Source organism: Gopherus evgoodei, unplaced genomic scaffold (genome assembly GCF_007399415.2).
Source record: "Gopherus evgoodei ecotype Sinaloan lineage unplaced genomic scaffold, rGopEvg1_v1.p scaffold_256_arrow_ctg1, whole genome shotgun sequence".
Lineage (NCBI taxonomy): Eukaryota > Metazoa > Chordata > Testudines > Testudinidae > Gopherus > Gopherus evgoodei.
The window spans coordinates 1-9,688 of record NW_022059919.1 but is presented as its reverse complement, the minus strand read 5'-3'; the positions used below and the strand labels follow the sequence as shown (position 1 = coordinate 9,688).

The 9,688-nt window shown below is 45.4% G+C and overlaps 1 long non-coding RNA gene across 1 annotated transcript; it reads right to left on the bottom strand.

The window, feature by feature from the left end:
• Positions 1-8,312: 8,312 nt before the first annotated feature.
• On the bottom strand, positions 8,313-8,836 carry LOC115640230. Its single transcript, XR_003997850.1, has 2 exons — positions 8,799-8,836; positions 8,313-8,703 (listed from the first exon to the last, which is right to left on the bottom strand). It is a non-coding gene; the product is annotated as an uncharacterized LOC115640230 (long non-coding RNA).
• Positions 8,837-9,688: the final 852 nt, after the last annotated feature.

Sequence of the window (9,688 nt, the reverse complement as noted above, 5' to 3'; positions counted from 1 at the left end):
GCTGAAAAAGGGAGAGCAGATGCTCCCAAAACTGGTGGGTAACAAGGAAGTTAAACTCACCGACCAGTCACCAAATGTGCTTCTGATCCCCCATGCTGGTTATTGAGAAACTGAAAAAAGAAATCACACAGCCCCCTTTATTGCATTCTAGTTCTCTGACTGCCAATCAGCATGTAGGTCCAGGACAGTGAGGGGTTATTTAAAAACTTTGCTCACATAAACAGTGTTCTTCTGACCCCCGAGTCAGCCACATTACCAGGTCAATATGGGTTTGGATCTTACCCAAAATACTATGATGCCAGCCAATCCTTAGCACCCAAACTAACGGTTTATAAGCAAGAAAGCATCCAAACGAAAGATTTATTATAAAAGAAAGAAAGAAAAAGGGAGTTGTTAAATGGGACAGCAATCAGATATATATATTTCTGAATGTATCTAGTTCTTAGCAGTATTGGTGAGTTTCTGGCTTTAAAGGTTCTCTGGTACACATCCACATTATTCAGTTCTTTGTTCAAGCCTTCAGTTTGTAGAGAAGTTGCTCTAGAGGTAGGAAGAGGGATTGAAGACAAAATGGAGATGATGCAGCTGCCCTTTACATTCCTTTTTCCAAGTGGCTTCTACTTCCTGGATCCCAAACACAAACTTCACAGCACATAGCATGGAAAAGCCTTGGGGGTCTCAGTACACAGGCAAACCCCGGCATATCTTGCTGACTCAATAGGTGTATCCCCTTAATCCTTTCAATGGGTTTATTGTATGGCTGATGACCCTGGATGGGCCATCCAACAGGCTGGGCAGCGCTGATGCCAATATGTCTGGAGGTGTCATTCAGAAACACTACACAAGTCTGGAATACAGATATACCCTACATATCTGTAACTCACAATACAAAGATAGAAACAAGATCATCATACTTGGAAAATCATAACATTTTCATTGACACCTTACATGGCATATCTAGCACGATTCATTGCAATTTCATCATATTGGTATTTATAATAAAATACTATTAGTATAAAGTGCCTCTCAATTCCATACAGTGTCACTTAATAAACCGGTCAATTCCCAGGACTGGTACCCGGGTGTTTGAAGATGACGAACGCCTTGCTTGTGAGGGACTGAAATACCCACATATATGTTGGGAATACAGACACTGTGCAAGTCTGTTCCCCTATGTTCACTCTTCTAGAAAATTATGATTAATTTTGTTCATAGTATGTGTCAGGGCTGAATCCCCACTCTGTCACTTCGAGTGCAGAAAGTGGGGGCCTGCTAGGATTCTAAAAATTAATTTGTCCCACTCTAGGCTTGTATTAAAATCCCAAAGTTACAGCTTTTCTCTGACCTTGGCTTGGTAAATGCTGCCACCACACAAATGCAAAAAAACCCCAAACCCTTGGACCCAGGAAGGAGCACTTGGGAATTTTTCCCTCTGGGGCACCCTCAAGCCCTTTCACCTCCCCTCCGGGAAAGAGCTGAGAAAGAAAACAAAGGAATAGCTGTGGCTATCAGCTAATCAAATCACATGCACAAACCTCTTAGGACACCAAAAATCCAATCCTGTTCTTAAAAGAGGTAAATTTTATTAAAATTGAAAAGGAAAACAATACATCTGGAACTTAGGCTTTTGCTAGATCTTAAAAGAAAATTTTTGAAAGCATCCAAAATAGCTTTCTTCTGGGTTCAGCTTAAAACTTACAAGCAAACAAAAGCATCTGGGATAGCACAGAGGAGCTCCAAAAGCCAAAATAAAAAATAAACCTGATTGTGTCTGTCTAAACATTCCCTAGCCAAATCATTTCTTCTAGGTATGGAAGATGAATTTTCATACCTGCTTCAAGCCTTACACAGCATTGCTACTCCTGCCTTCTCCAGAGAAAAATAGACAAAGGGAAAGTTGCTTTCCCATTTAAAAAATTTCTAGCCTTTCTATTGGCTCTTATGGTCAGGTGCCCAAACCTTTTCTTTTACCTATGGGCTTGTTAACCCTTCAGAGGTAAAGCAAGCAGAGAACTCGCACCAACAGGGATTTTACAGCCAACTGGCTGGCTGGGTGTTTATGAAAGGGAGATCCCTTCCCTCCCCTTCATTTATCACTGTATGGCTTGTGAGGTACCATTTGAAAAGACATAATCTACTGAATAAGACGCCTGATAAACTGTGTGGCAACATCATATGTAAAGTTATGAGATTTTACGGTATGCTGTTACTGAAAAAGTTGCAACCCTAACTCTAAGTTCCTCAGAGACAGCAAGGCAAACAACCGGTCAAATAGCCATTCTCCGCCAGGGGGAAGATGTGAAGAAGACATTTACATTTCATCACAGGGACCACTTGAAGCTCGTATCTATGACAGCCTGTCACCATGACTCAGCTGGGAACTGAAGTGGTTTCTAGTACCAAGGACTGAATTATAAAAAGAGATGTGGAAAATGCATGAGACTCTCTCTCTCTCCCCTTTCCCTCTGCTCATGACAACTCCTGAAGAACTGAATGTGGGCGGCAGGGGCAGGTTAGGGGGAGTCCTGGCTGAAAGGAAAACCAGCCTGTTTCAGCAGATGATGAGAGAAACATTTGTTTTAAACCCATTTTAGCTTGTTAAGTTAAACATTAGTTTGTGTTTTATCTTGCATTTCTTTTGTAAACAATTCTGACTTTTATGCCTCATTACTTGTAGTCACTTAAAATAGTTTTTTTCAATAGTTAATAATTTTGTTTCCTTTTTTAATCTAACCAGTGTGTTTGGATTAAAGTGTGTTGGAAACGCCTTTTGGAATAAAAAGGCTGGTGCATGGTATTTTCCACTGATGAAATAACATATTTCATATGAGCTCCCATTGTTCAGGAATGTGCTGGACAGGGCAAGATGCATCTGTGCATCTTGCCCTGTCCAGCACATTCCTGGGGGAAGTCTGAGAGCAGAGAATTTTCTGGCGTTCTCCTGTGAGGTACTGTAATTTGTGAGTCACTGACTAGCTGCACTCAAAACTGTGTAGCTGGGAGTGAGTTACATGCTGGAGAATGGGTGTGAACTGCCCAGAAGTGGCTGCTCTCACAGTAGAGCAGTGTAAGAGGCACCCCAGCTTGGGGAACTAAGGGGACACAGCTGTTCAACAGTCAAGTTTGTACTGTGCTTAATATCAGAGACACTCAATTTCGAAGAGTCTCCTAAAATACACTGAAAGTAAATCCATGACCCAGAAATCGAAGTCTCCAGAGGGCAAGTCTCCCTGGCTCTGCTTCTTGCTGACAGAGGTCCAGAGAAAAAGAGAGAGTCCTAGGGAAGCTGGGAACAGGAAGCATGGGCTGGTGGTGTTCAGTGGAGAAAGGGAACAGAAGGGCAGGGATATTACTGAATGCAGGATCTCAGAAGTGCTAGATGTCAGGATAACACATAGTGCAGCCCAGTGGAAAACATAATCCCAAATATACATGCAGAATGATGGGGTCTAAATTAGTTATTTCCATTGATTTATATAAGGGCAATAAGATATTCTCTGTATTACAGTCTATCCCTTTTCAAATAATTCCTAACATCCTGTTTGCTTTTTTGACTTCCGCTGCACACTGCTGGATGTCTTCAGAGAACTATCCACAATGACAAAAAGATCTTTTTCCTGATTAGCCTAATTTTGCCCCCATCATATTGTATGTGTAGTTGGGGTTATTTTTTCCAATGTTCATTACTTGACATTTATACACATTAAATTTCACTTGCCATTTTGTTGCCCATTCACTTAGTTTTACGAGATTTTATTGAAGTTCTTCACAGTCTTCTTTGGTCTGAACTATCTTGAGCACTTTATCATCATCCGCAAACTTTGCCACCGCACTGTTTACCCCTTTCTCCAGATTATTTATGAATACGTTGAATAGGATTGGTCCAAGAGTTGACCCTTGGGGAACGCCACTAGTTACTCCTCTCCATTCTAAAAGGTTACCATTTATTCCTACCCTTTGTTCCCTGTCTTTTAACCAGTTCTCAATCCATGAAAAGATCTTCCCTCTTATCCCATGATAAATTCATTTATGTAAGAGCCTTTGGTGAGAGACCTTGTCAAAGGCTTCTGGAAATCTAAGTACACTATGTTCACTGGATCCCTCTTGTCCACATGTTTGTTGACCCCTTCAAAGAACTCTAATAGATTAGTAAGACATGATTTCCCTTTACAGAAACCATGTTGACTTTGGGGGGAGGGACAGCTCTGTGGTTTGAGCATTGGGTTGCTAAACCCAGGCTTGTGAGTTCAATCCTTGAGGGGGCCACTTAGGGATCTTTGGCAAAAATTGGTCGTCCTAATGAAGGCAGGGGGCTGGACTCAGTGACCTTTCAAGGTCCCTTCCAGTTCTAGGAGATTGGTATGTTTCCTATTATTTTCTTTGTCCAACAATTTTTGTTCTTCTATGTTCCTGACAATTTTATTTTTTACTATTGTTTCAACTAATTTGCCTGCTACAAACGGTAGACTTACTGGTCCATAATTGCCAGGATCGCCTCTAGAACCCTTTTTAAATATTGGTGTTACATTAGCAATCTTCCAGTCATTGGGTACAGAAGCTGATTTAAAGGACAGGTTACAAACCATAGCTAATAGTTCCCCAATTTCACATTTGAGTTCCTTCAGAACTCTTGGGTAAATACCATCTGGTTCCGGTGACTTGTTTCAGTTAAGTTTATCAATTAGTTCCAAAACCTCCTCTAGTGACACTTCAATCTGTGGCAATTCCTCAAATTTGTCACCCACAAAAGGTTTGGGAATCTCACCAACATCCTCAGCCGTGAAGACTGAAGCAAAGAATGCATTTAGTTTTTCCGCAATGACTTTATTGTCTTTAAGGGCTCCTTTTGTATCTCGATCATCCAGGGGCCCCACTGGTTGTTTAGCAGGCTTCCTGCTTTTGATGTACTTAAACATTTTATTACCTTCTGAGTTTTTGGCTAGCTGTTCTTCACACTCCTCTCTGGCTTTTCTTATTACATTTTTACACTTAATTTGGCAGTGCTTATGCTCCCTTTTATATACCTCACCAGGATTCGACTTCCACTTTTTAAAAGAGGCCTTATCTCTCACTGCTTCTTTTACATGGTCGTTAAAGCACAGTGACTCTTTTTTAGTTCTTTTGCTGTGTTTAGTAATTTGGGAGATACATTTAAGTTGGGCCTCTAATATTGTGTTTTTGAAAAGTGTCCATGCAGCTTGCAGGGGTTTCACTCTAGTCACTGTACCTTTTAATTTCTGTTTAACTAACCCCCTCGTTTTTGCATAGTTCCCCTTTCTGAAATTAAATGCCACAGTGTTGAGCTGTTCTTCTCACCACAGGAATGTTAAATGTTGTTATATTATGATCATTATTTCCAAGCGGTCCTGTTATAGTTACCTCATGGACTAGATCCTTCGCTCCACTCAGGACTAAACTGAGAGTTGCTTCTCCCCTTGTGGGTTCTTGTACCACCTGCTCCATGAAGCAGCCATTTAAAGTAGCCAGAAATTTTGTCTCTGCATTTTGTCCTGAGGTGACATGTACCCAGTCAATCTGAGGATAATTGAAATCTCCCATTATTATGGAGTTCTTTATTTTGATAGCCTCTCTAATCTGCCTTCAAATTTCATCCTCACTATCACTGTCTTTGATAGGTGCTTGATAACAGATCCCTATTGTTATATTCTTATTAGAGCATGGAATTACAATCCAGAGAGATTCTATGGAACATGCAGTTTCATTTAAGATTTTTACTTCATTTGAGTCTACATTTTCTTTAACATACAGTGCCACTCCCTTCCCCACCCCCTGAGTATGACCTGCTCTGTCCTTCTGATATATTTTGTACCCTGGAACAATTGGGTCCCGTTGCTTGTCCTCAGTCCACCAGGTTTCTGTGACGCCTATTATGTCAATATCCTCCTTTAACATGAGGCTCTCTAATTCACCCATCTTATTATTTAGACTTCTAGCATTTGTGTACAAGCACTTTAAAAACTTTTCTCTGTTTATTTGTCTGCCCTTTTCTGATGTGTCAGATTCTTTTGTGTGTAAATGCTTCCTGTGTGATCTGGCCCCTACTTTATCCTCTTCCAGCCTCTCTTCCTGACTAAACTAGAAAAATCTCTATCACTAGATTCTTCTCTAAGACAAGTCTCTGTCCCATCCACGAGCTCATCTGCAGCCATTGGCTTTCCCCCATCTCTTAGTTTAAAAACTGCTCTGCACCTTTTTAATGTTAAGTGCCAGCAGTCCGGTTCCACTTTGATTTAGGTGGAGCCTATCCTTCCTGTATAGGCTCCCCCATCCCCAAAGTTTCCCCAGTTCCTAATAAATCTAAACCCCTCCTCTCTACACCATCATCTCATCCACGCATTGAGACTCTGAAGCTCTGCCTGCCTACCTGGTCCTGTGCGTGGAACTGGAAGCATTTCAGAGAATGCCACCATAGAAGTCCCAGATATCTCTTTCTCGCAGACTAAATTTGACCTCCAGGACGTCTCACTTACTGTTCCTTATGTCATTGGTGCCTACATGTACCACAACCACTGGCTCCTCCCCAGCACTACACATAAATCTGTCGAGATGCCTCGAGAAATCAGCAACCTTTGCACCAGGCAGGCAAGTGACCATACAGTTGTCCTGGTCATCACAAACCCAACTATCCTTGTTTCTAATGATCAAATCTCCCATTACTAACAACTGCCTTTTCTTAATGACTGGAGTTCCCTCCCCGGAGAGGTAACCTCAGTGCAAGGGGTTACCCCAACACCATCTGGAAGGAGGGTCCCAATTTTTGGAAGGTTTCCCTCTGCTCCCATTGACTGCTCTCCTTCCTTGGGCCTTTCATCCTCCTCAACAGCGCAGTGGCTGTCTGGCCAGAGGTGGGAGAAATCTAGTGTTCCAGAAAGCCTCACTGACATACTTCTCTGCCTCCCTTAGTGTCTCCAGTTCCACCACCCTGGCCTCCAAAACCTTCACGTGCTGTCTGAGGGCCAGGAGCTCCTTGCACCGAATGCACCTGTAAGCCACCCGCCCACAGGGTAGGTAATCATACATGCTACATTGAGTGCAATAAACAGGATAGCCCCCACTCTGCTGCTAGGTTTCTGCCTGCATTCTCTCCTACAGCTACCTAGGTTAACAACAGGGGGTTTGTTTCAACCAAGAAGTTTGTATTATAGCTTAAATGTTTTAAAGGATGGCAAGAGAACCTCGCCCCCTTCCCACTCCCCTTCCAAACTCCCTCACGAAACTATCTGTTAGCAGCCCTGTTTGAAAAGCTCCCTGGTCACTTGCTCACTGCTTTACAAAGCACTCCCCTATCACATACCCCCACATCCACAGCCCCTGCTGAGAGCCACTCAAGGTACGGGGCTGAGAGCACACCCATGACCCAGCCCACCGACCCAGCCCCCAGCCCTGACTCCTGCACCCCCTCCCACATATGCAGCCCTCACATCCCATGCTCTGACTGTTGCACCCCCGCCACATCCTCACCCCCACCCTGAGCACCAAATATGGGAGCTCCTGCACATACGCCCCCACATTGCCATCTGCATCCCTCGCACCAAATGGGAGCTGCCTCAGGTAAGCACTCCACACCCCAACCTCCTACCTGAACCCTGAGCCCCCTCCTGCATCCCAGAACCTGCACCCCAATCTCCAGCCTGCTCCTGCAGCCTAACTCCCTCCCAGACCCTGCACCCCCAGCCCTGACTCCTGCACCCTGAACACCCTGCCCTCACTGACTCCTGCACCCCCACTCACACCCCCAGCCCTTACTCCTTCACCCCTCACAAACACACCCCAGTTCCCTGCCTTCCCTGATTACTGCAACCACCCATACCCCCTGCCCCCAGACACACCCCCAGCCCTGACTCCTGCACCCCTTCCACACAGCCTCCTGCCCACCCTGACTCCTGCCTCCCCACATCCCCACATGCATTGCTCGCATGAAACAGGAGCTGTCCCAGGTAAGCGCTCCACACCCCAACCACCTGCCCCAGCCCTGAGCCCCCTCCCACACCTTAACTCCTGGCCAGACCCTGCACTCCAACTTTTTTAATATTTTTTTTTGATAAAGGGCTCTTATCCAAAGCGATTTACAATAATTAGCTAATGGTACAAACAGTATTTGGAAAGATCATTAGGTGGTGCACTGAGACACTCAGCGATTTTCAAGTGGTCTGTGGAAAACTCAGACAACAAAACAATCAAGGTACCTCACTTTAGCCTCATTTACTTCCTATTTCTTATAGGAGGAGGAGGAAGGAAAAGAAGAATGAAAAATGGGGGTGGGAGGGAAATGAGAGAATGTTCTTTTTCTTGCCTGGGTCCCAAGGAGGGACCCCAAAAATGGAGCTGAGCACAAGGCCCCACTAACGCTAAATCCGCCACTGAGCTTCCTTCTCTGGATACTCCCAGCCAGCATTCAAGGACACACGGAGCGTCTGTGTGACAAGTAACCCTGGACCAGCAGCTCTGACTCCAGCAGCCTGCTCGTTACACCCCAAGCACATTCAGGTCTGGGTAGAGAAGGCTCAGGGTTTGAGAGGTCAGGGGTAGGAAGCTTCTGCCACACCTAATCCTCAGTTTTACTTGAGCAAACAGGAGATATTTGACGCTGTGCAATACGGCTCCTGTGCTCTGTTCCCAAAGTGTCCTGCAGCAGGGGACGGTCTCCGACAGCGTGTGTGTCACTGGCATATTGGGGTGATGCTGAAACCGGCCAGAGCAGAGGTGGCATTGGGGGCTGGCGTGAACCATCTCTCTTCTTTTCCCCTTCCAAGAACAGAAGGGACAGGAACCCTTACCCAGCGAGGTCACATTCTCATAGTTCTCCTGCATGACATCTCTGTACAGGACTCTCTGAGTGGGGTCCAGCAGAGTCCCCTCTTCCCTGGTGAAATACACAGCCACCTCCTCGAAGGTCACCGGCCCCTGAAAGAGCGAGAGTCCAACACTCAGTACCTGCTGCCCCACTCACAGCCCCCCTATACATGGGGGACAGGAGCCAAACAGAAACTCTGGGTGGATTGCAGTCAGAGTCCCACCCCCACCCTGCTCAGAGCATCCACGAAACACCAGGGGGAGGGGATGAAGAGAGAGCCCCTCCTCTCTCCCAGCAGAGCCATCACACACCTACTAGCCACTGACTGATTCAGAAGATGGAGCCCTAGTAGGGTCCAGGGACAGCTCCCTGGTAGGAAGCCCAACACTCTCCCCATTCTGAAGAGCTGGATGTGAAGGGAGGGGAATCTCCCCTAAGCCTCACTGATGGGTGCCCCCTTCATATCTCACAGCAGCCGCTTAGGCAGGTCAGGCTCCCGCACTACGAGTTTGGTCAGTTTTCCCAGCCCCATGGATCTGGGTTATTTTCTGCTCCAGAAACTAGAGCATTTCCACTGCCGAAACTCATGGGTCTGTTCCTAGAATCTACACCACTTATTAAGTAGCTCCCAGCAGGTTTAGCACACCCCTGGTCCTCCTCCCATTCTCCACCCTGTGCATTTCCTGCAAACCAGACTGTGCAGACCTTCCAATCTCCGGTGTATTTGCTGTCCCGATCCCTCCTGGAGGAACCCACCAGCAACTCCCTGATAATACCTACCTGAACTGGCTCTTCTGTAGCCATTTCTCTCCCCTGTCCAACGAAAGGACGGGATGAACTGGAGCAAAACATGGGCATTATTCCACAGCCTGG